Consider the following 7,131-nt stretch of genomic DNA (forward strand, 5'->3'; position numbering starts at 1 on the left):
TATACAGCTCTATACAGCTCTACGGCTCCATCTAGTGTACCACTCTAGAATGACATGTTATTGATCATTACATCCCCCTTTCTTTGAGGTTAAACAAAATCAATATCAATCAACTTTCAAGAAAAACGATAAAGATGATATCAGTAACACTTTGTTAGTGCTCTATAAACATAAACATTTTCACAACAGTCAACACATTTTCAAAGCTTTACTTTATACTCAAAGATTAAGTCTATCAGGCTTTTTTACTTCACGTGTGGATCTTCTTAACACAGGTAAGTCTGATGTGTTTTCATGAGATTGTTCTGGTGGTGAATGACAAGATTCAGTTGCGGCATTGTCATCAATCTGCTCTTGGATAGTTTCTTGTGTTTTCAGGAGGGAACAGCGGTTCCTCCTGAGAATCTGTCCTTCCTCAGTTCTAACAGTGTATGACCTTGATCATACTTCCTCAAGAACTGTAGCTTTCCTGTTCCATGCATCTGGATCCTCAATCCTGACAACATCATCCCTTGTCAATGGTTTTAGAGTTTTGGATGACTTGTCATAGTATGATTTCTGTTTCAGCTTTAACAGTTGAAGTCTCTGTCTCAGTTCCTTACTTTGCTTTTCATTTGCACAGAAGGGCAGCGTGGTGTGCAACTTGTGACCCATTAGTAGTTCAGCAGGTGAAGAACCACAGTCTAAAGGTGAGGCTCGGTAGCTCAGCAGGGTGAGGTAAGGATCAGACTTGCTTTCTGTCACTTTCTTCAGTAGCTGCTTGAGAACTTGAACACCTTTCTCTGCCTTACCATTTGACTGAGCATACAAAGGACTGGATGTGATGTGCTGAAAGTCATACTGTGCTGCAAACTGTTGCCACTCCTTACAGTTGAAGCATGGACCATTGTCGCTAATGGCAATCCTGGGAATTCCATGTCTGGCGAAGATGGATTTCACATGCATTATGACACTGCTTGCTGTGGTGCTTGAGAGCAGCGCCATCTCAGGATAGTTAGAATAGTAGTCAATCACTATTAGATATTCTTTACCATTTAAATGAAAAAGGTCCATACCAACCTTTTGCCATGGTGCTGTTGGTAAGTCAGCTACTATCATTGGTTCCTTTGTTTGTTTGTTTTGGTGTTTCTGACATGTCTCACATTTGCCTATCATGTTCTCAATGTCCTTATTTATGCCAGGCCAATAAACAGTGTCTCTTGCTCTCCTTTTGCATTTTTCAATTCCGAGGTGTCCCTCATGAATCCTTTTGTGCATGTCTTGACGTAGAGCCTGTGGAATGACTATTCTGTTCTGTTTTAGTAATAGTCCACTTGCGACACTCAACTCTGACCTTATGTAATAGCATTTTGGACAGGAACCTTTTGGCCAACCATGATGAATGTTCTCTATTACTGTTTGTAACACTGTATCTTTTACTGTTTCTTCTGCTATTTGCTTTGATTTTGTGTCTGGCATGGGCAGCGCAGCAGTGACCATACTCACATGAACATCCATGTCTTCTTCAGTAGAGCTTACTTGACTCATTGTGGGTGCTCGGGATAGTGCATCTGCTAACACTGTGTATTTGCCTGGTGTGTAGATCAGTTCAAAGTCATATCTTTGCAGCTTAATCATGAGTCGTTGAATCCTTGGAGACATCTCATTCAGATTTTTTTAATGATGGCAACCAGTGGGCTGTGGTCTGTCTCAACTGTGAAGGTGGGAAGTCCATATATGTAGCCATGAAACTTTTCTAGTCCAACTACCAAGCCTAGACATTCCTTTTCAATCTGGGTGTATCGACACTCAGTATCAGTCATAGACCTGGAGGCATAGGCAACAGGCTTCCAATCTTCACCCTCTGCTTGTAGCAAGACCGCGCCTAGGCCATCTTTTGATGCATCCATTGACACTTTGATTCTCTTTGTCGGGTCAAAGAAAGTGAGTACAGGTGTGGCTGTCAGCACTGTTTTGAGGTTCACCCACTCTTGTTCATGTCCTTCTGTCCATGCGAACTCATTTGTTTTATGTAGCAGGTCTCGCAGACAGGCTGTCTTGGCTGATAAGTTAGGAATGAACTTTCCAATGAAGTTTATCATCCCCATGATGCGTAGCACTCCTTTTTTGTCAGTGGGTCGGGGCATGTTGAGTATGGCGTTTACTTTTTCCATATCTGGCTCTATTCCTTTACCAGATAGAATATCTCCTAGGAAAGTGACTTCCTGGATGCCAAACTGACACTTGGCTTTGTTGAGCTTCAGTCCATTCTGGCGTATGCTCTGTAGCACTTTAGTCAGTCTCTCATTGTGTTCTTTCAGTGTGGAGCCCCAGATGATGATGTCATCAACATAGACCCGAACTCCTTCCAGACCTTCAATTATGTGTTCCATCGCTCTATGAAAGATTTCAGATGCAGATATTATCCCAAAAGGCATTCTGAGGAAACAATACCTGCCAAATGGTGTGTTGAAGGTACAGTATTTGGTGCTCTCTTCATCCAGTTTTAGTTGCCAAAATCCTTGTGAGGCATCGAGCTTTGTAAAGTATCTGGCACCTGACATTTCACTGGTGATTTCTTCTCGCTTGGGAATCTGGTAGTGTTCACGTTTTGTTTGCATTTAAGTCCTTTGGATCCATGCATATTCTTAGATCATTGTTCTTTTTCTTTACACATACCATGGAGTTAACCCAGTCTGTTGGCTCTTCGACTTTCCTGATGACTCCTAGTGTGGTCATTCTGTCCAGTTCTTTCTTGAGCCGGTCACGCAGGGGTGCTGGAACTCTTCGTGGAGCATATACCACTGGCTGAGCATCCTCCTTTAGCTGGGTCTTGTAAGTGAATGGTAGAACTCCAAATCCTTTGAACACATCCTGGAAATTACTCACTACAGAATCCACTGAGTCATCTGGTCTGCTTATGGCACAGTTTATACGGTGGACTCTCTTGACCAGTTCTAAGTCTTCACAAGCTTTATCACCTAGTAGTGAATCAAGTCCTTCAGCCACAACAGAAAACATGAGATGATGCATTTTGTCTTTGACTGTCACTTTAAGTCTGCATACACCTAAGCTATCTATTTTCTGTCCATTATAGCTCTTCAGTAGTACTGACTTTTTCTGTATTTTGGGCTTTTCTTTCATATTTTTAATGTCACTCATACTGATTAAGTTTGCTTTTGCCCCAGTGTCTAGTTTCAATGTAACTAATGCTCCATTTACCTGCAGTGGGGTCATCCATTTGTCCTCTTTTACTGCATTAACTTTATGTTCAGCATTGTTTATTCCTGAAGGCTGCACATTTTCTGTATCCTTTTCTATACTGTCACATGACACCATTCCTGCAAAAAATGTCTCATTTAAATCAGTGTCCTCAATCACATTAACTCGTTGCCCTTTCTTTGTTTTTACTTTTGAAAAGCATTGTTTGGCAAAGTGATTCTTTCCATGACATTTTGTGCATATTTTTCCAAACGCTGGGCATTGTTTTAACTGGTGTTTGTAACCACAGCGTTTACAATTAAAAATTCCTTCCTCCAATTGCTTTTCATTTCTGTTCTGCCCATGTTTCTTCCCTTTGTAGGACACAGCACCGACAGCAGCACTTACTACAATCACATCATTATTGATTTCACTGAAAGTCTTCGCACGCTTTTGAGCTAGCTCGCTGGCTTGGCATATTGTCACAGCATTTTCCAATGTTAGTTCGGTTTCTCTCAACAGGCATTCCCTGACCTTTTTATCATGAATACCAAACACAATTTGGTCACGAATCATGGATGCTTTCAGCTCAGAGAAATTACATGTCTGTGCTTTCAGTTTCAGATCAGTCACAAAGCTATCAAAAGTCTCATTTTGCTGCTGTGTCCTTGAATGGAACACGTATCTTTCATAGGTTTCATTCTTTTTGGGGGAACAATGTGTATCAAATTTCTTTAGCACATCGTCTAATTTTTCTCTGTTCTCCTCTGGATTGAATACAAATGTATTAAATACCTCTATCGCCTGTGGGCCTGCAACCATGAGCAGCAACGCTACCTTCCTTGTGTCTGGCTTCGTACCGAACCCGATGGCAGCAATGTAGAGTTCGAATTGTTGTTTAAAAGCCTGCCAATTGTAGTCAACATTTCCCATGAGATTCAAACCTCCTAGTGGCTTCAAAGACTCCATGTCGCGTTTCACAATGTTTAGCAGATTTTCACAACTCCTGGTACCATGTTATGTTCATTAATAACTAGACATTCTTATTATGAACAGGTAGCTTCTAGCTAGTCATTGATTCAGTACACATTCTCTAGGTACAGCATCTGTAGAGATTCAGCATGTGTACTTCTGTGTGCAGGCAGCCATCTTGACTACTGCCTTCTGGGTAGCCTAGTGCCTCGTGGGTAGTGTAGTCTTAAACACATACAACTAAATATACAGCTCTATACAGCTCTATGGCTCCATCTAGTGTACCACTCTAGAATGACATGTTATTGATCATTACAGAGTTGTTGTTACCGAAGCCCAGCCACGGGCCCTCAACAGCTGTGAGAAGTACCATACAGCTGCAGACATCACACATCGGCTACAGCACATCTTGACCAACAGCGGAACAGAGATTTTTACAGCAACGACTTGACTGGCTAGAATGACAGATTTACAAATGGCAGCAAGGACTGGGAGATGAGGTGGAATGGACCAAGGTACCTGCAGCTGCTCCTTCTGGATACAGTATCATGAGCAATAGTGTAATTGGGCCTCGATCGATGCCTGGTGCCTCCAACATGGAAAATGTACCTGAGGCCTTTTCATTCGCAGTTGAAACAAATGCTGAATTTAAATGCTCAAACAGACCCTCGCCAGGAGGGCAGGATTGTGTGTGTGTGTGTGTGTGTGTGTGTGGGGGGGGGGCGCGGTGTAGGTCGCTTTACAGCTTAAGTGCATAACGGGCATGCGGAGGACCCCGGCTGTTACCACCATCCAATGCCTAGGCCTGGGTCTCATTTGGACGTTTCCCGCACCAAACCAGCGCTCTGCCTCTTGGTGGTGGCTGAAAATCGGACAGTGCCAGCTGACAGTCAGAGGGGACTCGCACCTGTAGACAACAGGAGAGAGCTTTAAATGTGGGCCCTGGGAAGCACATTCTTGTTTAAAAAGTTACCATTGGACCTCTTGTTTTTTTAGAGCAACCTCCAGTGGCCCTTTTAAAGATCACTGGTTAAGCCGCCCAAAGAAGAGCAACAACAATAATTTGTATTTATATAGCGCCTTTAATGTAGTAAAACGTCCCAAGGTGCTTCACAGGGGCGTTATCAAACCAAATTTCACACCAAGCCACTGAGGAGATTTTAGGAAACACTTGGTCAAAGAGGCAGATTTTAAGGATTGTCTTAAAGGAGGAAGGGGAGTTAGAGAGGCGGAGCGGTTTAGGGAGGGAATTCCAGAGATTAGGGCATTGGAGGGCAATGTCCACGCACATGCTTAGGAGCCAGGAACTGACAAAATGGTCCCATTTTCCCTCCATGTCTGCCACTATATGACCCAAATTTGGCCAGTATAGCTGAGGAAAATCAAGCTCATAATGTGACCTCTGTACTGTGACTGCCTACTCTCAGCAACATTTAATGGTTTAACTGCATACAAGGAAAGGTTCAAAGCTGAGCTTCCCCCTCCCCGCACCGGCAGCAATTTGTGTGAGACTGAGCTATGCTGACCGGGAGTGTCCCAAATTCAATCCTTAGTCTCTGCTGATCTCACTGACTTCCTGCTCCTAACTGGTATCCAGTGGGCTCTGCTGGAAACTGGGTGTTTCTGGACAGTATCAGTAATGCTCTTCAGGGTGAACAGCCTGCTGAGATCTGTTGTCACATGAAGAATGGCCAGTAAGGAACCAGAGGTTTGAAGCTGTGCCAGTATCCACTGATCTGCATCCAAAGTCAGCCTGTGGCTGTGGGAGAGGTGGAAAGAAAAGTTAGAAAAGTCAGGGGATTAGAAGCTAGGTTCAATTTACATTATACACTGAGTCTAATTTATTTGCTTTCAACACACATAAACTTGATTTTCAAGTCTCTGAAGCACTATAGGGTAAAGCTGGTGAGGCAGGGCCTTGCCAAAAGGGCTCACTAAATTTACCTTGATAATTAATCACCCCTTGTGTTCCCTTGAAACATAGGCGAAACTCATTTTTTATGATGAACTTCTTTGCTTTTCTCTTTTTTGGTGTTTGCTCTTCCTTGCTCTTAAATTAACCCAATATGTGCATACCAAGTGTCCTTGCCTTCAGGAGATAGGGCTGGCCTGGAGTCTCCAGGAATTGAAGATTAAACACTGCTGCAAACAACACCTGGGAGAAAAATCATAGGGGCCAGAAGCGTTCTGTGTATGTGCGCTTCCATTTTCTTCTAACACTTTTGTTTAATAGTCTGCAAAGGGATATAGATAGACTAAGTTAGTGGGCAATAAGGTGGCAGATGGAGTATAATGTAGGGAAATGTGAGGTTATTCACTTTGGTAGGAAGAATAGAAAAACAGAATATTTTTTAAATGGTGAGATACTTTCAAATGTTGGTGTTCAGAGAGATTTGGGTGTCCTCGTGCAAGTGAAAGGATTATTACTAGTCCTAGCCCCTTTAGGGCTACCCCGGAACAGGCATATTCCCCAGACGTTCACCTTCAACTAAAGTTAGAGGTAGCCGAATCCTAAAGATGCTAAATTGGGTCTAAAGGTCCAGACTATCTCTTCCTAAAGGAAAGGAACAACCTGAAGATGTTACCGTCCTCCAGATAGCACTTTTAATAAGTTTAGCTAGACTGTAACCTTCCGGATATTATGAGGGTCCGGAAAACTCCCCCAGAATTCTACAACTCCTCACCAAAGAGTGTACAGAGATTGAGTTCGCGAGTTTGATACAGAAGTACTATATGAGACAATTCTAAAAATATGTAGATTTATTAAAGAACCGACATGTAATTACAGTAGGTGATTCAATCGCAACATTAACAGTTCCAAATACAAAAATCTTACAATCTTATTATCAGAGATCCTTATTCTCAAATCTTAACTTTGTTACATTTTTACATTTCTTAGTCTTATTCCAGGATATCCACCAAAATCAAATACCTTTGATCCCTGAGACTCAAAGAGTTGTAGACTTACAGAGCTTGCCT

Source organism: Somniosus microcephalus, chromosome 1 (genome assembly GCF_052327205.1).
Source record: "Somniosus microcephalus isolate GS21.2 chromosome 1, FLI_Smic_1.0, whole genome shotgun sequence".
NCBI classification, from domain to species: domain Eukaryota; kingdom Metazoa; phylum Chordata; class Chondrichthyes; order Squaliformes; family Somniosidae; genus Somniosus; species Somniosus microcephalus.